This window comes from Muntiacus reevesi, chromosome 2, assembly GCF_963930625.1.
Source record: "Muntiacus reevesi chromosome 2, mMunRee1.1, whole genome shotgun sequence".
In the NCBI taxonomy this organism is placed as follows: domain Eukaryota; kingdom Metazoa; phylum Chordata; class Mammalia; order Artiodactyla; family Cervidae; genus Muntiacus; species Muntiacus reevesi.
This window is the reverse complement of record NC_089250.1, coordinates 28,466,456-28,491,456: the sequence shown is the minus strand read 5'-3', so window position 1 is coordinate 28,491,456 and position 25,001 is coordinate 28,466,456.

Below are 25,001 nucleotides of genomic sequence, written 5' to 3'. Positions count from 1 at the left end.
ACATAACCACCTTCTTGCAGTGGCCTCTCTCCACGTTCCTAATTGCCTAGAAGTACAGGCTGCTTCGACCTTGATGAGACATGGATGTTTTGAGAAGACACCAGACTGCATCTGGTATAATACTGTTGTTTTCAGCTTAGGAGATGAGAGCATGGAGGGTGCAAACTCCCTGGGTCTCAGGGCTACCATGGGAGGAAGAAGGGCAGGAGTGGAGGGCTTTGGACCCCTGCTTCCTGCTCCAGCCATGGACCCTGGACTGTTTTTCTTTACTTCCTTTTCTCACATCATCTTATGGACCTCCCAGTCATGTTATCTGCTCTTATCATCGTCTCCCTTACCTTCTCTTCACGACATCATATTCCCTGAAGAGAAGCTGTACCTAAGGCTAAAGAGAGAATTTATTACGTTATAGCCTACCACTTTTTGAAAAGACCATGCAGGGATCGACACCAATCATGCAGAATTAAAGTTATCCATATGTGTGTGTGGATGGACCATCTATGTATACATACATGTTCATGTGTGTATATTACCACTAGCACCTCCTGGGAAGCCCTATGAGTATATATTTAAATATATTTTATATATAACATTTGAAAATATATTTTATTCCATATCTTACATCTATTTTTTATCTTGTGATAAAGTATCAGCTATGAGGCCCCTATAGAAATGAAACATGAATGTGACTGTCCTTTGACCTTGAAGTCCAATACAGACTAACTAGGACAGGATGATTTTGGTGGAAGAGGAACAGTGTCCCTGCTCTTTGTTCATGAAGGTCACAGCACTGGAGCTGGGGTGGCCAGGTGCTTGGGTCACCCTTGGCCAACCTGCCTCTAGCTGCCAAGGTTCATGGGATCAGAGTCCATCTCTGGCATGTGGTGCCGTTCCAGAGCTGCTACAGCTCACGGAGCCCCATGCTGACTGTGCTGATCCCGCAAGACCTCTGTGAGCTCTTTCATTCTGTTGCTCCCTGAGGCTGGCTGGGAGCAGATGGCGTAGACAGGCCTTAGACACTGGGGGAAAAAGTTGTCCGCCCAAAATCATCCCCCTCACTGTGGCATGAAATACCCTTTGTATTAAAGACCAGCAAGTCAATTACTTAATGTATTTACACTGAAGTATAGTTGACTTAAAATATTACATTAGTTTCACATGTATAGCAGAGTGATTCAATGTTTTTGTAGATTATATTACATTTAAAGCTATTATAAAATATTGACTATAATTCCTAATATGTGATATCCTTATAGCTTATTTATTAGTAGTTTGTATCTCTTAATCCTGCACCCCTATCTTGCCCCTCCTCTCTTCCCTCTCCCCACTGGTAACCGCTGATTTGTTCTCTATGTCTGTGAGTCTGTTTCTGTTTTGTTATATTCATTAATTTTTAAATTTTGTATAAGCGGTAACATATAATATTTGCCTTTCTCTATCTGACATATTTCACTAAGCCTAATACCCTTCAGGTTCATCTATGTTGTTGCAAATGGAAAAATTTTATCCTTTCTTATGGCTTAGTAATATTCCATTATGTGTGTATTATCTTCTTTATTCATCTGTTGATGGAGACTTAGGTTGCTTGCATTTCTTGGCAATGAACATTGGAGTTCATGTATCTTTTAAAAATATTGTTATTGTTTATTTTGGATATATACCCAGGAGAGGAATTTCTGGATCATATGGTAGTTCTATTTTTAGGTTTTTGTTTTTTATAGTGACTGTGTCAATTTACATTCCCACCAACAGTGCATATATATTCTCTTTTCTCCACACCCTTGTCAATACTTGTCATCTGTGGTCTTTTTGACGATAACCATTCCGAGAGGTCGGAGGTAATAATCTCTTTGTGGTCATTTCTAAAGGGGCTGGACAGGGAGGGGGCAGTTTCTAGATAATCTTCTGTGCCCAGGGGGATGAGGTTACTTATGGGGAACCCATCTCCTCTTTCCTGTATTTATTCATTTGACAAATATTAGTGTGAGTACTATGTGCAAGGCACTATTTAGATGTGGGGATAGAATGGTAAACAGAAGTCCTCAATCTCACAGAGCTGATATTCTAGCAGGGATGAAGGAAACAGTGAAGAGATAAATAAGTAAAATGAATAGTGTCATAGATGATGATAAGTACTTTGGAGGAAGATATGCAGGGGGAGGTAAGGAATCCCAGTGGGAGGGGAATTCATGATGCCCTTTTAAGTAGAACGGTTAGGAAAGCCCACGGGAAGGGAAAGAGGTTATGCAGTTCTGGGGGGTGGGGTGGGAGGTGTTCCAGGTAGAAGGACCAGTAAGGGCAGATGCGGAAAGTGGGGTTCTGATGGTGAATGGGGACCAGCGTGGAGGCCGCGTGGCTGGAGTGGAGGAGGTGGGGAGAGAGGAGGGGATGGGGTTAGAGGCTGAAGGGTATCAGCTCAGGTACGGCCCTGTGCTCTGAAAGCACCAGATGTGGACACCATTGGTGCGGACACCATTGCAGACTTTTGAGCTGGGGAGCTACATGGTCACACACCGGAAAGTATTGCGTTGGGCACTGTGTTCAAGATAGACAAAAGTGTAAACTGTAGATCAGCTGGGAGGCTCTGGCTGTAACCCAAGTGAGATATGACAGTAGGGACCCTGGAAAGGGGGTAGGTCTGTGCAAGGGATGATTCAGGGACCCTGAAGACCGGAGCTATTTTCTCCATAACTTGGTGTATTGTAGATTTTGCTATAAATCTCCCTGGCATACACACTTGCTTCCAGAATCACTGATAAAACCACTGAAGAGGGCCTGTTGTCTCAGGCCCTGGAGCTTAGACCATGTGTCCCTCCCTCCACTCCCCAACCCCCCCACCCCCCGACACCACACATGCCATGGCCAAGCAGCACCTCATCACCTCCTGTACAAGCAGAACGGGTTGAAGGCTCGTTGATGAAAGGGCTGGAGGTACTAACTCTCCTTACCTTTTCCTCATCCTCGACACCTGCTCAGCTCTGGTCTCTGTGACCTTAGACATACTGCTAAATATATACATTCCCTGAAGACCAGCTTTTATGGGGAGGATGTTTGAACTGTGGTTTCTGTGCTTGTTCAGACCAGAGGCAGGAACCTAGTTCATGGAAGGGCATCTGTTGGACGGATGCAGATGGACGTGGCCGTGGCCCGACCCTTGCGCATTTGCTGAGGTCCAGAGGGGCAACTCCTGCCCCTCCCCACCTATGGACAGGAAACCACAGATGGCTGGGCAATTTCATGTTCTGTGATGTTTTCAAAGCTCCCTGTGTGGTGTGTGCAGCCACACTGCTTACTTCCAGGAAACTGCCTCCAGTGTGGGGAATTTGTCATTTGTATCCAGCTCCATTAAAAGCTTTGTAGTAGTACAAACCCCAGGCAGAAATGGCCTTTCTCTAAGTGCCAAGAAAATCACTGAGTTCAAATGTACTGTGTTTATAAAAAAAACTCAGGCGGAGTGATTTTTCACACCTAGTGCTTCCCCTGTTCACTGTGAACGTGACAAAACATTCTGGTGACAATGAGATCATTTGCCCTGACTATCTTCATGGTCTATTTCCTTAGAAAAGATTATTCTTTGTTGCTTTTTAAAAAATTTTATTATGAGTTATTTTGAAAAGATGATGTTTTTTCAAAGCACAAGAGATACCCTTCTTCAGATTTGGCTTTTTTGGGGGTTTAAGTTTAGGAATGCTATGCCTTAATATCTACAAGATGACAAATGCATTTGCCTTTTCATGCAGAATTTCCACTTTGGGGATTTATTTTGTAAGTTTGCGTCCCTGTATATGAAATAACATCTTAAGCATTGTTTGTAGTGACAAAGAGAAACTTGTTAAAAAAAAACCCACAATGCCACACCTTCATAGCGGGACCCTATGCCATGTAAAGAGGGATCAGGGTGTGCTCTTTTTACCAACATAGTACGATTTCTAGGATATGTGATTTAGTGAAAGAACGAAAGAAGACAAACAGTGCTAATTTTTGCATAAAATGGAGGAAAATAAGCATATATTTGTACTTGCTTGCATATCATAAAGAAACACTAGAAGGGAAAAGAAATGGATAAAAATTATTCCTTTGGGGACAAGAGAAATGGAATGGATGAAGATGTGATGCAGTGTATTTATTAAAGTTTTGGTGCTACAGTCATCATATATTTTATCCCCACAATTTTTTTACAAGACAGACACACCCAATCATATCCAGGCTCCAGTGGCTCATCACTTGGCTTCTGACAGTGGTGCAGGGAAGTGCAAAGAGCTTTGATACTTATGTAATTTTTAAACACCAGCCAGTGGAAGGCAGGGGTTGAGAGCAGGCTCTGGGGGAGAAAATAAGACCCAGGACCTACCTGAAGGCATTTGCAGCCTAGCAGAGGGGACAGGTAAGTAAACTGCTGGTGATAACACATTGCACTGAGAATCACGTGAGAGGAAAGTACAGGATGCTGTGGTGCTTGGAGAAGGACTGGAGAGGAACATGGAACTCCCATAGGGGATGGGGCTGGAGACAGAGGTGAGAAGGGAGGAGCTGGAAAGAGAAAGAATGGAGAGGCTCAACGGGGCAAGGAGAAGAGGACATAGTGTGGAGTTTGGTGTGCTTAGGGAAATGCAGGCAGTTCAACACAGCTGAAATGGAGTGGGTGAAATTGACAGGGGAATGATGGGACGTCAAAGACAGGAGAGAAGTGGCCCAATCATAAAGGTCCTTTTTTGTTATCCTATGACAGATGGCGCTTGAGCTACCAATACCCTTCCTCCCTTTATCCAATCTTCTATTTGTGGTTACCATATGGGTTCTTGGATTCAAGACAACATTACCCAGCCTCCTTTGCAAATGTGTACGGCCATGTGACTACATTCTGGCCAGTGGGATGTAAATGGAAGTGATGTGCACCTTCTAGAAAGTGCCTTCAAAGGATGGAATGTGCCTTTCCCCTCCTTTTTCCCTTTCTTCTGGCTGAAATGCAGATGTGATAACTAGAGTTAGAGCAGTCATTTTGGACTTAATGGAAGACACTTAAAGAGATGAGTAGAGCACTGAGACTTAAGGGCCTATATTTATGTAAGAGAGAAGTTATCTGTTCCTAGCAGTTAAATCTAATACTAATTAACCTGGGTTAATTAGTAGTTATTCCTCAGTAGTTTAGGATTATGTTTCCAATATATCCAACTTCACTTTAATAGCTTTATCTCAAGTTAGGAACCCTAAGTTTAACCTGTAAATACTTTTGGTCTGCACAATGTCTTTGAGTGAACATCTCTGTAATCTTTCTATCTGTTAAGTATGTGACTTTTGGATAATTGAAAACCCATCTCCTTCTACCTTGATATCATGTATTTTAATCAAGTATTGAAGAATGGCTAACAGGGTGGACTGTGACACCAAACTCCTAGCATTTGAATCCTGCCTGTGTCTCTTACCAGCTGTGTGACTTCAGATAAATTTTTTGTTCTCAATAAATCTCAGTTTCCCCCTCTTTAAAATGAGGAAACAGATAGTCCTTCCTTCATAGCCTTGTTGAGACAATCAAATGATAAAATTTAGGAAGAGCAATTAGCACAGTGCCTGATATTGTAACCACCTGATACATACTAACTTCTAATACTAGCTAGGGTCTCCCATCCTTGAGAATCTTTAGGTACATTTCAAATAGTCTCATCAACATACCCAAAACTCCCCTCCAAGAGTCATATGAGGCCCCCTTTCCAAGTTGGATAGCTCTTAGAAACTGCTAAATCTCTGCTTCATTTTCTGAGACTGGCATTCCCAGCCAGCTCTCTGCAGCATCCTGGTCTCTACACTAGCAGCCAGGTTATTGACTCCACCTAAAAAGAGAAAGCATGTCTGTCTCCTCATGGAGAAGTTCAGGGACCCATGTCCCCAAATCCCGGAGGCACCACTTTATTTTTTGATATGAATGCACTCCCTTAATTGTGCCTGTGCAACCATATGTGCCAGTGCTTAGGCCCCCAAGCAAAATCTCTCTCTGGTCAATGTGAAGGGTTTCCAACTCTACAGGGGAGCTAGGGCAATATACAGTCAAGAGGGAGGGGGAGAGTTTGAATGGCTACACATTCTCTCATGTTTCCAGAGGGGAGCCATCTCTGACTTATCTTCATTGCCTGTGAATCTGTGAACAAAGCAACTTGTGCCAGAGTATCTCAAGTAAGCTTCCTCCTAACTGTTTCTTGTGAGCATGCGTGCTAAGTTACTTCAGTCGTGTCCGATTCTTTGAGACCCTATGAATTGTGGCTCACCAGGCTCCTCTGTTCATGGGATTCTCCAGGCAAGGATACTGGAGTGGGTTGCTGTGTCCACCTCGAGGGGAATCTCTTGACCGCATCTCTTATGTCTCCTGCCTTGGCAGGCGGGTTCTTTACCCCTAGCGCCACCTGGGAAGCCCAGCTGTTTCTTAGCAGTTCACAAAATACAGTGTTATGTTAATGATACAAGTTAATAGCAAATGGAACACTCTCCAACACAAATCACAGCAGGACCCTCTATGACCCACCTCCCAGAATATTGTAAATAAAAGCAAAAATAAACAAATGGGACCTAATGACACTTAAAAGCTTTTGCATAACAAAGGAAACTATAAGCAAGGTGAAAAGACAGCCTTCAGAATGGGAGAAAATAATAGCAAATGAAAAAAACAGACAAAGGATTAATCTCATAAGTATACAAGCAACTCCTGCAGCTCAATTCCAGAAAAATAAATGACCCAATCAAAAAGTGGGCCAAAGATCTAAACAAACATTTCTCCAAAGAAGACATACAGGTGGCTAACAAACACATGAAAAGATGCTCAATATCACTCATTATCAGAGAAATGCAAATAAAAACCTCAATGAGGTACCATTATACGCCAGTCAGAATGGCTGCTATCCAAAAGGCTACAAGCAGTAAATGCTGGAGAGGGTGTGGAGAAAAGGGAACCCTCTTACATTGTTGATGGGAATGCAAACTAGTACAGCCGCTATGGAGAACAGTGTGGAGATTTCTTAAAAAACTGGAAATAGAATTGCCATATGACCCAGCAATCCCACTCCTGGGCATACACACCAAGGAAACCAGATCTGAAAGAGACACATATACCTCAATGTCTATCACAGCACTGTTTATAATAGCCAGGACATGGAAGCAACCTAGATGCCCATCAGCAGACAAATGGATAAGGAAGCTGTGGTACATCATGGAATATTACTCAGCCATTAAAAAGAATTCATTTGAATCAGTTCTAATGAGATGGATGAAACTGGAGCCCATTATACAGAGTGAAGTAAGCCAGAAAGATAAAGACCAATACAGTATACTAACGCATATAGATGGAATTTAGAAAGATGGTAACGATAACCCTATATGCAAAACAGAAAAAGAGACACAGATGTACAAAACAGACTTTTAGACTCTGTGGGAGAAGGTGAGGGTGGGATGTTCAGAGAGAAGAGCATTGAAACAGGTATACTATCAAGGGTGAAAGAGATCACCAGTCCAGGTTGGATGGATGAGACGGGTGCTCAGGACTGGTGCACTGGGAAGACCCAGAGGGATGGGATGGAGAGGGAGGCAGGAGGGGGCATCGGGATGGGGAACACATGTGAATCTATAGCTGATTCATTTCAATGTATGGCAAAAAGCACTACAATATTGTACAATGTTGTCAAGTAATTAGCCTCCAACGAATAAAAATAAATGGAAAAAAAATTTAAAAAATAGCCAATGGAAAGGGTAACTAGCATTTATATAAGACCTATTAAGTACCAGGCACTTTATATATATGTCATCTCATGTAATCCTCACACCAAAGCTGAGAATGGTTAGCCCAACTTCTGTAGAAGAAGAAACTGGAATTCAGAAAGGATAACTTGCCTGAGGTCATGCAGATGATATACAACAGGGCTGGGATTTGAATTCTGGTCTGCCTGGCACCAAAGCCCTTTCCCTCTGCTGAGCTACAGCAGAACCTGAGTAAGTAGCAAACATCTGTCCATAACACTCTCCCCCCAGTATTCCATTGACAGTCATCTGTTACCCACAGGGAACTGCAGTTGTCTACAGCAAACCTGGTCCAGATTAAGGGCCTCAGCAGGTGACAAGGCACTCTGAATAACATCATGAATGAGGAAATAGTGCAGCTTATTGCCTAGGCTGGAGGGCAGATCATTGACTGACTGCCAACTTTGGGGAAAATCGGCTGTTTACTAGAGATAAATCAAACAAGGAATATTTCAACATTAAGGTATATGAGTTTTGGCAGGGAAAGATTTGATGACTTAATGGTGAGCACTGGAGGCTAATTTGGAAATAGCAGATAACTCCGTCTCTACCTAAAATGGTAGGCTGAGTTATTAAAATGGAGTGATGACGAGCCTGGAGACAGTGTTATTTAAATTGGATGGGATAGAGGCCATTCAGTCCCAGATGATGGCTTTTTTTTTTTTTTTTTTTTTTTTAATTTTATTTTATTAGTTGGAGGCCAATTACTTCACAACATTTCAGTGGGTTTTGTCATACATTGACACGAATCAGCCATTGAGTTACACGTATTCCCCATCCCGATCCCCCCTCCCACCTCCCTCTCCACCCGACTCCTCTGGGTCCAGATGATGGCTTTTATGGCTGCTTAGGATTCCTGATGTGTTGGGCCTGTTCAGGTCAGTGGCCTGGCTGTGTGCATGGCACCTCCTAATGGATCGGTGGGCTGGAGGCAGCTATCAGCCTGCTGGATGGGTCCTCTGCCCTCAGAAGGGGACATTAGAGAAGCTTACAGATGAGTCCCCCATCTGCCTCTGGACTCTACACAGCCAATGCTCAGTTACCTGAATGGAGGACAAAAGCTTGGCCGATCTGCAGTAAACTGCATTTTGACCATCATGGCTGATGTACCTACCTGGGCATGTTACCAAGGTATGAAGGCCGAATAACATTTGCTTCTCCCAGCCCCACCTACAGTATGGTTGCAGGAGGAGGGTAACCAGGCAGCCTCAGTGTGACAAGCTAAGTGATTGGATGGTGCAAGCATGGGCAGCTATGGATGGGGTTATACCAGTCCAAATGGGTATCAACCTGTAAGGCATCCTGAGGAAGCTACAGTTCCCACATTGGACAGAAGAAGGCAGTTCTGAGAGGGTCTCTAGATGCCAGTGTGTGGCTACTTCCCTAGTGGCCATTGGGGCTCCTACCAGGAGGCAAAGGGGCGTTTGCTTACCAGGATGCCAGCATTGTCACCAGACTGGTCATCTCCCTTGCCATAGCTGCCCATGTTTGCACCATCCAGTTCAAGAAGAGAGAGAGAGAATGAATGAATGAATTTTCCCATCCTTCACTTTTTTTGCTCTATTTAGACCCTCAAGAGATTGGGTGATGCCCACCCAACCAGGCTGAGGAGGGTGGTTTGCTCAGTCCACTAATTCAAATGCTTATCTCTTCTTCCCTCAGTCTACTTATTCAAATGCTTCTTCTTCTGAAAACACCCTCACAGGCATAATGACGCAGAAATAATATTTTGACAGCTATCTGACTTTGCTCTTTTTGGCCTTTTGTATTTTCTTAATGAATTTTAGGATCAACTTGCCAATTTCTAAAAAAAGAAAAGAAGTAAAATTTTGGGAATTTGATTGGGGTTGCATTAAACTCATAGATAAATTAGGAGAATATTTGATATTTATAATACCATGTCCTACAGTCCATGTACATGTCATACATCTTGATTCATTTACTTTCTCTTTATTTTCTCTCAGTACTGTATTTTTAGTTTGCATTGTAGAGTTTTTGCATGCCATAGTGGCTATTGAAGGTCTGAGTTGTTTCAAAGGCAACAAAAGGATACATTGAGAAGCTAAACATTCTTTTGAATGAAAGTTGAAATGTTTTTCAATTAGCTCAGCAACCACCAAACTACACAGCCTTTATCACAGCAAGAATCTGGAGTGAACTTCAATCCTCCTTTCCAAACAAAAAAGTGGACTATTGTAGGTTGAATTGTGTTTTCCCCCCAAAAGGTATCTTGAAGCCCACACCCCCTTTTCTTGGATGCAAGATAGTCTGAGAAATATAGTTTTTGACATTTGAGTCTCTGTGATGCAAGAAGGCACACGAGCAGTGAAAGTGGTGTCGAGTGAGCCAGCTCGTAGCCCTGAATAAGAGGTTAGGATGTTTACTGCCTTGGTTTGTGTCTGGAAGAGAAAACTATCCAGATCAGCTCAGAGGGTCTTCCCCATCTCAGAACTTCTCCATTGTGCCTCCTTTTTGCATACTGTTTAGTTCTACCCATCTCTCACTCCCTGGTAGTCTTGGATTTTGAGATTTAACTCTTTCCTGCCCTTTCCTTTGTGAAGGTGACATTAGTACCTGGTTTCAAAAGCTCTGACAATTCGTAGTATCTATTTCCCAGTCCATAGAAACTGTTGGTCAGTCTGCCTTCCCAACATGTTCAAGGCAGAAGCCAATTCTTGAAACCTCTAAGAGCCTCCTCTCTTTGCTATCGCTTTTGTCCTCGGAGTTCTTTTCCTGGGACTGGCTGCAGTTCTGTCTAACAATAGCACCACATGGCATCCTGCCTCTCACTCTACTTCCATCAGCAATACATTCTTCTCTCCCCTGGTACAGCTGACTGCCGGGTGCTTTTGAAATAGGATCAACAACACATGCTGCTACTTGGCATCAGTACACACTCACACATATGTAATGTGTGTGGTCTAGCCACTCTCTTCCACTATGGCAACTGGGGCACAAGCCTTGTGAGATCACCCTGGCACAGTCCACAGCATCCAGTGATGTGTGCATGGACTCTGGAAATGGCACCCACATGATCCAGTGAAGAAGAGTGACATTGTCATGGTGCCCAAATCTGAGTGCCATCTTGCCCCTTCTTTTCAAGTGTGAGAAAGGCAGTTGAGCAGACTGCATTTGTATTGCTTTGGTAGGAGGTAAAAAAGGGCTGGGGAGTTTCATAAGCTTCTGTGACTGTTGGCCCCACATTCTCCTGAAGAGCGAGCTGTACTGAAAGCTGCTCTCTGATCTTTCCTAAGCTCTTTGACAGACATATATTTGCTGCTACAGCTGCTCAGATCATTTTTATTTTTGGGTGAAGGAGAGGCTGGCACTTGTACTTGACAACAGGATGTGATTGGTTGAATCAAGCTGGCTATCATGTCCTTGATTCCTCAACTTGAATTAGTTTTCTACTGTGTATGTCAGTCAGGGTCCAGGCAGGAAACAGATGGACTCCTCCAGTGAAATGATTGCACCGAGTTAATTAAGGCAATTTTTATAAAGTGGAGGGAGTAGTTTAGGGGTACCCGCAAGAGACTGTGAAGCATCCTTTGGTGGGCTGAAAGGGCCAGAGCAGGGAGCAAGTCTGAGAACTCTGGAGAGAAGGGTTGTAAGGAGATGGCTGCCTGCCTGTGGTCTTAGGCTCAGAGAAACAGCCACTCCATGGCATCCAGCAGGGAGGGGCTGGTGGAACACAGCCTCAGCTTCTTCCTGCCCTCCTGTCTCTTACCCCTCATTGAGCCAACCAGCCAGAAGCCAGAGGGCAAGGAGCTCCCCTGCAGCCTACAGAGATCAGCGGGTTCAATGACGGGTACAAAGTGGAAGTGGAGAAATAAGTAGAAAATCACCAACAACTTCACTGGAACATACTAGAATGAATTTCCCCCACTGTGCTTGGGCACAAGAAATGCCTCATTGCTTTAGTTTTCTAAATTGAGGTAAAACTGGCTCAAGATACCATTATTAAAACACCCCTGTATGACACTGGGTTTTAAACTTTCCTGGCTCTTATGTGACTGCGGGAAAAGCTGTAAGGGCCCTTTCTGTAGTAGACGCCTGTGTTTTTGCCAGTTTGTTCCTTTGTTTTAGCTCATAGCCTCTCATGTTCATACAGGAAATGACTTCCCCCTAGTTGTACATATACTGATTGTGGCGGATTATTAACCAAGTGCCCTGCCCTTCTTTGGCCAAGGGGTGGGCAACCAACCCACCAAACCAGTCACACTCAATTTTCTGAAAGTTTGAATTGGAGCTGAGTACTTGATACCTAGACTAGGTGGTGCTAGTGGCAAAAAACTTGCCTGACAATGCAGGAGACATAAGGATGCGGATTCCATCCCTGGGTCAGGAAGATCACCTGGAGGAGGACATGGCAACCCACTCCAGTATTCTTGCCGGAAGAATCCCATGGACAGAGGAGCCTAGCAGGCTATAGTCCATGAGGTTGCAAAGAGTTGAACACAACTGAAGCAACTTACACACTTGCATTTGATACCTGCACAGAAAATAGTCAGAGAAGGCAATGGCACCCCACTCCAGTATTCTTGCCGGAAGAATCCCATGGACAGAGGAGCCTAGCAGGCTATAGTCCATGAGGTTGCAAAGAGTTGAACACAACTGAAGCAACTTACACACTTGCATTTGATACCTGCACAGAAAATAGTCAGAGAAGGCAATGGCACCCCACTCCAGTACTCTTGCCTGGAAAATCCCATGGATGGAGGAGCCTGGTAGGCTGCAGTCTATGGGGTCGCTAGGAGTTGGACACGACTGAGCGACTTCATTTTCACTTTCACTTTCATGCATTGGAGAAGGAAATGGCAACCCACTCCAGTATTCTTCCCTGGAGAATCCCAGGGATGGGGGAGCCTGGTGGGCTGCTGTCTATGGGATCGCACAGAGTTGAACACAACTGAAGCGACTTAGCAGCAGCAGCAACAAGAGAAAATAGTGGAAACCGAAGCATCCCAATCAAGGAACCCTAAGGAGATGGTCATCTCTTATTACATCGATAACCTGAACTTTGCTGGTTTCTGTCCTTTTGGAGACCTGGGTTTTCAGTTTTCTCTCGGATTCTCTGAGATGACCTTTTTAATTACTAGCATTGTTCTTGTTGCTTACAACCCAAGCATCCTTATAGCTACACTATTGTTGGCATGTCAACGTCTGCTACATGGTAACTTTGCTTCCCCTGTTTCTGACCTCCCAGCAGCACTGGGAGAGCTGCAGGGAGCTCTTTGCCAAGGTCTTCCTCCAACCACAGGCTTTACCAGAAGGGACCTTTGTCACACTTATAAACTGCAGGCTTGGTGTCCAGCCTGTCATTAGGTGTCCAGGGAGCATCCTGGGGAAGAGGGAACATCCCCACCACTTGTGCAAAACCCATCCCTTTGTACCCCATGTTCCCATCCTTCACTTCAAGGAGTTAAGACTGGGTTGGGCCAGTTCTCTGGAATCCAAATCTTCAGTGCTCTCATCTTTTGGACTAGTGACCTCTCTTACCTTGGTAGCCCACATTAAAAATAATAAAACTTAACTCCTTGCAAACAAGATAACTCTTGATTTCTAGGGTTCAAAACCTTGGACTGTCTTCTTAAATGGTCAAGTGCTGGGAAAATCCATTATTCTGCTATGAGAAAACTTTAGTATAAGACCAAAACAAAACAATACACAAAAAGTTCGTTTCTCAAATGGTTAATACCGTAACATTACTCTCTATATTTTTGACAGAATGAATCTAAATCTACACTATGTATATCTGGGGTATCTTCTCACTTTCTCTTTCCTCAAATATAATTGTCATGAATATAATTTACTATTAAACTAGAAGGGATTTCTGTATATGCAAATAAATTATATTTATCCATAATTAAGTATATGTCATTATATATAAACAGTATCTCTTTTGAAACTGTTGGAAAAATGAATGAAATAATACGTACAACAAATGAATCTCTACTAATTCACTGACACTGGTCATTAATGACCTTAGTCAACATAACTGAGACAAAACTCATGGTTTTGTCTTTATTAAGACTTCCCTCACTGTACCCAGTTTTCATCACTCATGCGTCATGGCTACTGATCTCAGCACTGTTCCTCCCCAGTCTTTCTGGTAAACCTCCATGTCTAAACTATATCTCACCACCTGTAAGAAAATTTCCAAAATTGATTGATATTTTACCTATACGTAATATGAATGTATAATATAAATCCAAATACATGTTCACTTTCTAGCACTTGTATGTATTTATGTCTGTGTTATATCTATGTCTGTTATTCTAACTCCAGAAAGAATGAAGGGATGGAGCCAAAGCAAAAACAATACCCAGTTGTGGATGTAACTGGTGATAGAAGCAAGGTCCGATGCTGTAGAGAGCAATGGTGCATAGGAACCTTGAATGTTAGGTCCATGAATCAAGGCAAATTGGAAATAGTCAAACAGGAGATGGCAAGAGTGAACATCGACATTCTAGGAATCAATGAACTGAAATGGACTGGAATGGGTGAATTTAACTCAGATGACCATTATATCTACTACTGTGGGCAGGAATCCCTTAAAAGAAATGGAGTAGCCGTCATGGTCAACAAAAGAGTCTGAAATGCAGTACTTGGATGCAATCTCAAAAACAACAGAATGATCTCTGTTCGTTTCCAAGGCAAACCATTCAATATCATGGTAATCCAAGTCTATGCCCTAACCAGTAACGCTAAAAAAGCTGAACAGTTCTATGAAGACCTACAAGACCCTGTAGAACTAACACTCCCCAAAAAATGTCCTTTTCATTATAGGGGACTGGAATGCGAAAGTAGGAAGTCAAGAAACACTTGGAGTAACAGGCAAAATTGGCCTTGGAGTACAGAATGAAGCAGGGCAAAGGCTAATAGAGTTTTGCTAAGAGAACACACTGGTCATCGCAAACACCCTCTTCCAACAACACAAGAGAAGACTCTACACATGGACATCACCAGATGGCCAACACCGAAATCAGATTGATTACATTCTTTGTAGCCAAAGATGGAGAAGCTCTATACAGTCAGCAAAAACAAGACCAGGAGCTGACTGTGGCTCAGATCATTAACTCCTTATTGCCAAATTCAGACTTCAATTGAAGAAAGTAGGGAAAACCACTAGACCATTCAGGTATGACCTAAATCAAATCCCTTATGACTATACAGTGGAAGTGAGAAATAGATTTAAGGGACTAGATCTATAGACAGGGTGCCTGATGAACTATGGACGGAGGTTTGTGATATTGTACAGGAGACAGGTATCAAGACCATCCCCATGGAAAAGAAATGCATAAAAACAAAATGGCTTTCTGAGGAGGCCTTACAAATAGCTGTAAAATGAAGAGAAGATAAAAAAAAGGGGAAAAGGAAAGATATTCCTGTTTGAATGCAGAGTTCCAAAGAATAGCAAGCATAGATAAGAAAGCCTTCCTCAGCAATCAATGCAAAGAAATAGAGGAAAACAACAGATTGGGAAAGACTAGTGATCTCTTCAGAAAATTATGGATACTAAGGGAGAATTTCATGCAAAGATCGGTTCGATAAAGGACAGAAATGGTATGGACCTAACAGAAGCAGAAGATATTAAGAAGAGGTGGCAAGAATACACAGAAGAACTGTACAAAAAAGATCTTCACAACCCAGATAATCACGATGGTGTGATCACTCACCTAGAGCCAGACATCCAGGAATGTGAAGTCAAGTGGGTCTTAGAAAGCATCACTATGAACAAAGCTAGTGGAGGTGATGGAATTCTGGTGGAGACATTTCAAATCCTAAAAGATGATGTTGTGAAAGTGTTGCACTCAATATGCCAGCAAATTTGGAAAACTCAGCAGTGGCCACAGGACTGGAAAAGGTCAGTTTTCATTCCAATTCCAAAGAAAGGCAATGCCAAAGAATGCTCAAACTATTGCACAATTGCACTCATCTCCCATGCTAGTAAAGTAATGCTTAAAATTCTCCAGACCAGGCTTCAGCAACACGTGAACTGTGAACTTCCAGATGTTCAAGCTGGTTTTAGAAAAGGCAGAGGAACCAGAGGTCAAATTGCCAACATCCATTGGATCATCGAAAAAGCAAGAGAGTTCCAGAAAAACATCTATTTCTGCTTTATTGACTATGCCAAAGCCTTCGACTGTGTGGATCACAATAAACTGTGGACAATTCTGAAAGAGATGGGAATACTAGACAACCTGACCTGCCTCTTGAGAAACCTGTATGCAGGTTAGGAAGCAACAATTAGAACTGGACATGGAACAACAGACTGACTCCAAATTGGGAAAGGAATACTTGAAGGCTGTATATTGTCACCCTGCTTATTTAACTTATATGCAGAGTACATCATGAGAAACGCTGGTCTGGAAGAAGCACAAGCTGGAATCGAGATTGTTGGGAGAAAATATCAATAACCTCAGATAGGCAGATCACACCACCCTTATGGCTGAAAGTGAAGAGGAACTAAAAAGCCTCTTGATGCAAGTGAAAGAGGAGAGTGAAAAATTTGGCTTAAAGCTCAACATTCAGAAAACTAAGATCATGGCATCTGGTTCCCCATCTGATGGGGAAACAGTGGAAACAGTGTCAGACTTTATTTTTTGGGCTCCAAAATCACTGCAAATGATAATTGCAGCCATGAAATTAAAAGACATTTACTCCTTGGAAGGAAAGTTGTGACCAACCTAGATAGCATATTAAAAAACAGAAACATTACTTTGCCAACAGAGTTCCGTCTAGTCAAGGCTATGGTTTTTCCAGTGGTCAGGTATGGATGTGAGAGTTGGACTGTAAAGAAAGCTGAGCACCGAAGAAATAATGCTTTTGAACTGTGGTGTTGGGGAAGACTCTTGAGAATCCCTTGGACTGCAAGGAGATCCAACCAGTCCATCCTAAAGGAGATCAGTCCTGGGTGTTCATTGGAAGGACTGATGCTGAAGCTTAAACTCCAATACTTTGCCCACCTCATGCGAAGACTTGACTCATTGGAAAAAGACCCTGATGCAGGGAGGGATTGGGGGCAGGAGGAGACGGGGATGACAGAGTACGAGATGGCTGGATGGCATCACCGACTTGATGGACACGAGTTTGAGTAAACTCCGGGAGTTGGTGATGGACAGGGAGGCCTGGCGTGCTGCAATTCATGGGGTCACAGATTCAGACATGACTGAGCGACTGAACTGAACTGATGTTTGTCTATCTCTAATCTATTTCTCTATCTATCCATCATCCCTGTGTTTACATAAGCAGAGATTTTGCTCATGTGTTAAAACTTAATTACGAATAAGAACTTATATATAAACAGAAGAAACAGGTGGGAGAAAAACTATTCTTTGCCCTGAACATGCCAATTTATTGAACTTCAGACAAATAGAAATAATTCTCTTGTCTTGTTTTTGAAGAGAAGGAATTAAAACCATCTATCATAATTTAATGGTAACAGATTAGAACTCCATACTGACATGGGAATCATAAAAGTTATACAAAAGAGCACCATGCTATAGGCAAGCAAAGTTGATCTAGGGTGAACATATTGTCTTAAAAATGTTAACTGTCTAAGAATAAACAATTAGTGAAAATTTTGGTAGCCTGGAAGACTGAAAAATTTCTTTAATTACTGAAAATTCAAGTTAGTATTGGGAGAAGAGAAAGAATACTGTATTGTGATTTATGATTACGAATCATACAATGCCCAATTTCAGTGCAAAAGAGAATATTTGTTAGGTTTACATTTTATGTTCCAGGAAGCAGAATGATTTCAATTTCTTGGTGATTTATGTCCCTTAAATACCTTTCAAAGAATGCTTATAAATTCATGCATGTCTGCAGAAGTTGATGGGACCTACGGAAAAGACTTCTAGGCACAAAATTTTTTCTTTACTCAGGTGTCTTGCAAATTGGAATTCTATTAGAGACAATACTTTTGTATTATGTTTTATCCATATTTTCATGATTTATTAATGTTGCAAACATAAACCACCATCTTCAGGAAACTGCAGAACATAAAGATGCAGAGGTCTTAGCTCTGCCTAAGGCTTTATAGCTAATAGGGTTCCTTAGGCATGTTAAGTAAGCAACCATATATAGCAAAAAAAGAAAGTATGCTTCAAAAACATATAAATACAGTAGTGAAGGAGAGAGCCTGAGGTGTTACCTTGAAAAGAGGCCTACTGAGGTCCTGAAGCTGATGGTCCATAAGCCTGCATGGGGACTTGAAGAATGATGGATCCAAAATCAATAATGGAATTCAAACTTGTTAGGAACAAATGCCCTGACATTTGAAAGCTGGCCTTTGAGGTGGAATGTGTGGACTCACTGTATACTTTGAGCCTCTGAGTCCAGAAAGAAGGGTGTGAGCAGGGAGTTTGACTTGTTGAGTTGGTAGTGGTTTAGTTACTAAGTTATGTCCAACTCTCGTCACCCCATGGACTGTAGCCCACCAGGCTTCTCTGTCCATGGAATTCTCCAGGCAAGAATACTGGAGTGGGTAGCCATTTCCTTCTCCACGGGATCTTCCTGAGCCGGGGTTTGAACCCAGGTCTCCTGCATTGCAGGCAGGTTCTTTACTCACTGAGGTACGAGGGAAGTTGTTGAGTTGGAGTTTGCTCTAATGCCCCTCTCTGGCTCCAGGTCCCTGCTTCTTCCTTTCAGAACCATTAGAATTCAGTCTGAGAATACTTCTTGCCACCCTCCTCTACTTCATAGACTTGTCCCCATTCTAAAATGTCAATGCACTGACCACCTAAGGACCTGGGAGAGTTGAGCATTGATCCAGATCACTTTCATCTCGTCTCACTGGTCCCAACCCCATTATAGATATTTCAGTGATTTTCACTTTTTGCCCACTGTATATGTCCCTAGAATTTCCCTGTCCCCACATGAATCCATGACAGCAAAAAAGGATGAATCAGAAAGGAAAAATCAATTATATAACTTTTATAATAAGCTTGGTGCCCTAAGCCTCCCAGGTTATCAGTGCAGCTGGTCCTTTGGGCTCTAAACTTCAGGTCAGTGTTTTATATTTGTGTTAAGGAGTTGTATCTGGAATCAGACTAGGAAGGGATCCGAAGCACAGCACTGGTCACTGCAGCAACAAAAAGGATGCTGCCTGAGTTTCCACACTACCAGCCAGTATTGATGACTCAGCAGTACTGATGCCTGCCTTCCATTCAAGGTTGTAGTAATGAAGGATTTGTCCTGGGCAGGGAGCCAGTACACCGCCTGACTGGCAGACACCTTTGCCCAGAGTTCTTTCGTTCTCTCCCTACATAGAGGGGCCCGAGTGGTCCTGGGAAGAAGCAGTCCTATGACCCAGTATGTAAATGAACTTCTTGGAAGGGATTTTGGGGACTTGGCAGTGCTGCCTCTTTGCAGGTTCTAAAAAAGGGCCAATCTTCCATAGAAAACTCTTTTAGAAAGTGTGCCAGCCTGGGAATGGCCTTATAGGGTGCCAATGAGCAGATAATGAGGACATAAGGAGCCCCGTCTGATCACTTTGATGGAAAATGAGAGAGGTGGAGAGATATTACATATAATTAGTCTTTATCTTAATCACATTCTAGCTGCATCCTCAAACATAATCCCAACACTAGCTACATATGAAATGGACAAAACTCTAGTAATTAGGTAGAATTTCCAACATTTATATATTTATATATTTCTCATTATTTTTTCATTTCTAATTTCGACTCTCTTTTTTCCTTGATGAATCTGGCTAAGGGTTTGTCAATTTTGTTTATCTTCTCAAAGAAACAACTTTTAGTTTTATTCATCTTTACTATTGTTTCATTTCTTTTTCATTCATTTCTGCTTGGATCTTTATGATGTCTTTCCTTCTAATAATGTTCGGGTTTTTTTCCTTCTTATCTTTCCAGTCGCTTTAGGCATAAATTTAGGTTGTCTATTTGATGTTTTTCTTGTTTCTTGAGGTAGGATTGTATTGCTATAAACTTCCCTCTTAGAACCCATAGGTTTTGAGTTGTGTTTTCATTGTCATTTGTTTATAGAAATTTTTTTATTTCCCTTTTGATTTTTTCAGTAACCTATTGGTTATTTAGAAACATGTTGTTTAATCTCCATGTGTTTGTGTTTCTTACATTTTTTTTTTTCTTGTAGTTGATATCTAGTCTCATACTGTTGTGGTTGGAGAAGATGCTTGATACAATTTCAATTTTCTTAAATTTACTGAGGTTTGATTTGTGACCCAAGATGTGTTCTATCCTGGAGAATGTTCCATGTGCACTTGAGAAGAAGGTGCATTCTTCTGCATTTGGATGGAATGGCCTGAAGATATCAATGAGATCCATCTCATCTAATGTATCATTTAAGACTTGTGTTTCCATATTAATTTTCTGCTTTGATGATCTGTCCATTGGTGTGAGTGGGGTGTTAAAGTCTCCTACTATTACTGTGTTATGGTCAATTTCTCCTTTTATGTCTGTTAGTATTTGTCTTATGTATTGAGGTGCTCCTATGTTGGGTGCATAGATATTTATAGTTGTTACATCTTCCTCTTGGACTGATCCCTTGATCATTATGTAGTGTCCTTCCTTATCTCTTGTAACTTCTTTATTTTAAAGTCTATTTTGTCTGATACGAGGAATGCTACTCTAGCTTTCTTTTGCTTCCCATTTGCGTGGAATATATTTTTCTATTCTCTCACTTTCAGTCCATATATATCTTGAGGTCTGAAGTGGGTTTCTTGTAGACAGCATATATATGGGTCTTGCTTTTGTATCCATTCAGCCAGTCTGTGTCTTTTAATGGAGCATTCAATCCATTTACATTTAAAGTAATTACTGATATATGTGTTCCTATTGCCACTTTCTAATTGTTTGGGGTTGATTTTGTAGATCTTTTTCTTCTCTTGTATTTCTTGACTACATAAGTCCCTTTAACATTTGTTGTAAAGTTGGTTTGATGGTACTGAATTCTCTTAACTTTTGCTTGTCTGAAAAGCTTTTTATTTCTCCATGAATTTTGAATGAGATCCTTGCTGGGTACAGTAATCTTGGCTGTAGATTTTTTTCCCTTTCAGTATTTTAAATATATCCTGCCATTCCCTTCTGGCCTACAGAGTTTCTGCTGAAAGATCAGCTGTTAAGTGTATGGAGTTTCCCTTGTATGTTACTTGTTGCTTCTCCCTTGCTGCTTTTAATATTCTTTGTGTTTAGAGTTTGTTAGTTTGATTAATATGTGTCTTGGTGTCTTTCTCCTTGGGTTTATCCTGTATAGGACTCTGTGTGTCTTGGACGTGATTGACTATTTCCTTTTCCATGTTGGGGAAATTTTCAACTATAATGTCTTCAAAAATATTCTCATACCCTTTCTTTTTCTCTTCTTCTCCTGGGACCCCTATAATTCGAATGTTGGTGCATTTGATATGGTCCCACAGGTCTCTGAGACTGTCCTAAGTTCCTTTCTTTCTTTTTACTTTATTCTGCTCTTCAAAAGTTATTTTCACCATTTTATCTTCCAGCTCACTGATTCATTCTTCTGCTTCAGTATCCTGCTTTTGATTCCTCCTATAGTATTTTTAATTTCAGTAATTGTGTTGTTTGTCTCTGTATGCTTATTCTTTAATTCTTATAGGTCCTTGGTAATTGATTTCTGCATTTCCCCCATTTTGTTTTCAAGGTTTTTGATCATCTTTACTATCATTATTCTGAATTCTTTTTCAGGTAATTTTCCTATTTCCTTTTCATTTATTTGGATTTCTGTGTTTCTAGTTTGTTCCTTCATTTGTGCAGTATTTCTCTACCTTTTCATTTTTTGAAAAATTATTGTGTTTGAGGTCTTGTTTTCCCAAGCTTCAAGGAAAGTTGAATTCTTTCCTTGAAGAAGGTTGAATTCTTTCTTCCTTTTGGTTTCTGCCCTCCTAAACCATTCCATCCTAAAGGAGATCAGTCCTGGGTGTTCATTGCAAGGACTGATGCTGAAGCTGAAACTCCAATACTTTGGCCACTTCATGCGAAGACTTGACTCACTGGAAAAGACCCTGATGCTGGGAGGGATTGGGGGCAGGAGGAGAAGGGGACGACAGAGGATGAGGTGGCTGGACGGCATCTCCGACTCGATGGACATGAGTTTGAGTAAACTCTGGGAGTTGGTGATGGACAGGGAGGCCTGGAGTGCTGCGATTCATGGATTTGCAAAGAGTCGGACACGACTGAGTGACTGAACTGAGCTGAACTGAAGGTTGGTTCAGTGGTTTGTGTGAGCTTCACATAGGGTGAGATTTGTGCTGAGTTTTTTTGTTTGTTTGTTTTTCCCCTGATGGGCAAGGCTGAGTGAGGTGGTACTCCTGTTTGCTGATGATTGGGTTTGTATTTTCGTTTTGTTTGTTGTTTTGATTAGGCATCCTGCACAGGGTGCTACTGGTGGTTGGGTGATGCCGGGTCTTATATTCAAGTGGTTTTCTTTGTATGAGTTCTCACTATTTGATACTCCCTAGGGTTAATTTTCTGGTAGTCTAGGGTCTTCGAGTCAGTGCTCCCATTCTAAAGGTTCAGGGTTTGATCTCTGGTCAGGAACAAAGATTCCACAAGTGATTTGTTATGGCATTAAGGAAGAGTAAAAGAAATATCCAAAAATGAGAAACCAAAGCTGAACCCCAGACAAATGGCAGTTACAAAATCAGGCAAATAGTAATTAAAATAATGGAATATACACATGAGCAAAGTGAAAACAGTCCAACAAAAATAAAGTACAGTAGATTGATTTGGCAAACAAAGGAAATAAAAAAATTATATTTACCAGTTAAGAACAAAACTAACTTAAGCACAAACTGGAAAACAAAACTAAAGCAAGGTGCCAAGTGGGGAATAAAGTAATGAAAACAAAGCTAACAAATATGTTGAGAGGAAAGGAAAAAGAAAACAAAGAATAGATCTGCAAAGTTAAATAGAGGTAGATGAAAAAGATTTATATACATTAAAGATTAACTGCAAGGGGAAAAGAACAATAGGAAAGGCAAATGCAGGAATAAATGTAGAAAAAAATAATAAGTTTAAAAAATTTAAAATTAAAATTCTGAAAAAGAGAAAAGAGAACAAAATGGAAGAAGAAAGAAAAAGGCAGGGGGGGTGGGGGGGCGACGGGGCAGGGAGGAAAACTCCACAGACCTGCAAAAGCCCAATGTAGAGGCAGAGGTTTATAACAACAATTGAAAGTGTGACTGAATATACACATATATGTATACACCCATAAGCAGAATCAATACAGTTCAACAAAAATTAAGTGCAATAGATTGACCTGGTGAACAAAGGAAATAAAAAATTATATCTACCAGAACAAAATTAATTAAAGCACAAACTGGAAAACAAAAGTAAAGCAAGGTGCCAAGTGGGGAATAAAGCCATGAAAATAAAACTAACAAATATGTTGAGAGGAAAGGAGAGAAAGGAAAGAAAGAAAGAATAGATATGCAAAGTTAAATAGAGGTAGATAAAAAGAAGATTTATATACATTAAAGATTAACTACAAGGGGAAAAGAACAATAGGAAAAGAAAACAAAGGAATAAATGTAGAAAAAACAATAATAGGTTTAAAAAATTAAAATAAAAAAGAGAGAAGAAGAAAAAGAGGAAAACTCCCCCGAACTTCAGAAGCCCAATGTAGAGGCAAAGGTTTATGACAACAATAAAAAATGTGACTGAGGAAAAAGAAAAAAAAGACAACTCAAAAGCTTAATTGGATTTCTTAGTGCCAATAAAATCGACAACTACAACGGGGCGCGGGGGAGGAAAAAAATCCAAAAGAATCTGCAGAACATGTAAAAAAATAATAATAAATGTTTTTCTTGAATCACTGCTGTCGGAGTCCTTCCCCATGCTGGGAATCACACTCCAGTTTACCTACCTAGGATGCCCTCCAACACTGTACTGATTCTCTGTACTGCTGTGGGGGCTGCTCAGATTTTAGTCTGGTCCTACTCCTGTGTGTTCTTGCCTCCAATGTCCACAGCTATTAGAGCTAGTGCATTTTCTTTTGTGGGAGCTCTCAATGGCCTTTTATATATTCCATACACACAGAGTCTGCTTAGTTGATCATGTGAATTTAATCTACAGCTTTTACAGCTGGTGGGAAGGTTTTGAGTCTTCTTCCTTAGCCGCACTGCCGCTGGGTTTCAATTATGGTTTTATTTCCACCTCTACATGTGGGTCGTCCACTGGGGGTTTAGCTCCTGAGGCTGCCCTGGAGGGCTTGGGTTTGCTCCTGTGAGGGCCAGGTGTGGAGGTGGTGCAGGTGCTTCGGTCACAGGGGTTCTGGCAGCACCAGGTACTCAGAGGAGTTGGCAGGTAGGGTAGTAGGAAATACAGTGCTCTAGAAGGGTATGGCCACCAGTATTGGCCAATACGCTCCAGTATTCTTGCCTGGAGAACCCCCTCTCTGACAGAGAAGCCTGGCAGGCCACAGTCTACAGGGTCGCAAAGAGTTGAACAGGACTGAAGCAACGCTGTGCGCATAAACACAAGACTTCCGCCTCCCCCCCCCCCCCCCCCCCCCGCTGTGGCAGCTCTGCCCCAGTGAGAATTGATTGTGAAGGTGGTGCAGCTGCTTGGCTTGCAGGGACCCTGGCAGTGCCAAGTGTGCAGGGGACACAGACTGCCTCCACAGCAGGAGTTATGGCCCTATCAGAGTCCTTTTTTGAGCCTCTTGTAGCTGGCGATCAGAAGGCCTCCTTGGCCAGTCTTTCTCCTTAGCTCCGCCCATTCAGGAACTTAGAGGGCTCCCTTGCCTGGGGTCCTTCTCTGTTGTTTGAGAACACATGTGAATAGAAGCATTAATATTTAATATAACTACATAGTTAAGACCATTTCACAATAAATGACTGGAGGAGTCTGAAATTTACCATCTTATTGACCTTTTGGGCATTTGGTATTAATTATTTTATGTTGAATATTCTCTGTATTTTTTTTTTTCAGGAGCTAATTAGGTTGTATTTCATTTGGGAAACCTCACAAGGGGAGGGCTCTTACCTGTAGACATTTTGAAGTTAACTCTTATTCTAGCAAAAATAGGGAGTGAAGATATTCCCATTGTTTTCTCATTCTCTCCCCAGCTGTCCTTTGTTCTTGTGTTAGGCCCAGCTCAGGAACTCCTTGGTTCTTCTGACAGCAACCAAAAGAAAGAATGAGGAGTTGGCTGCCAACATCTGGTTTGATTCTCAAGTAGAAACAATATTTAAGTTCCATGTTAATGCTGGTCCTGCCCAT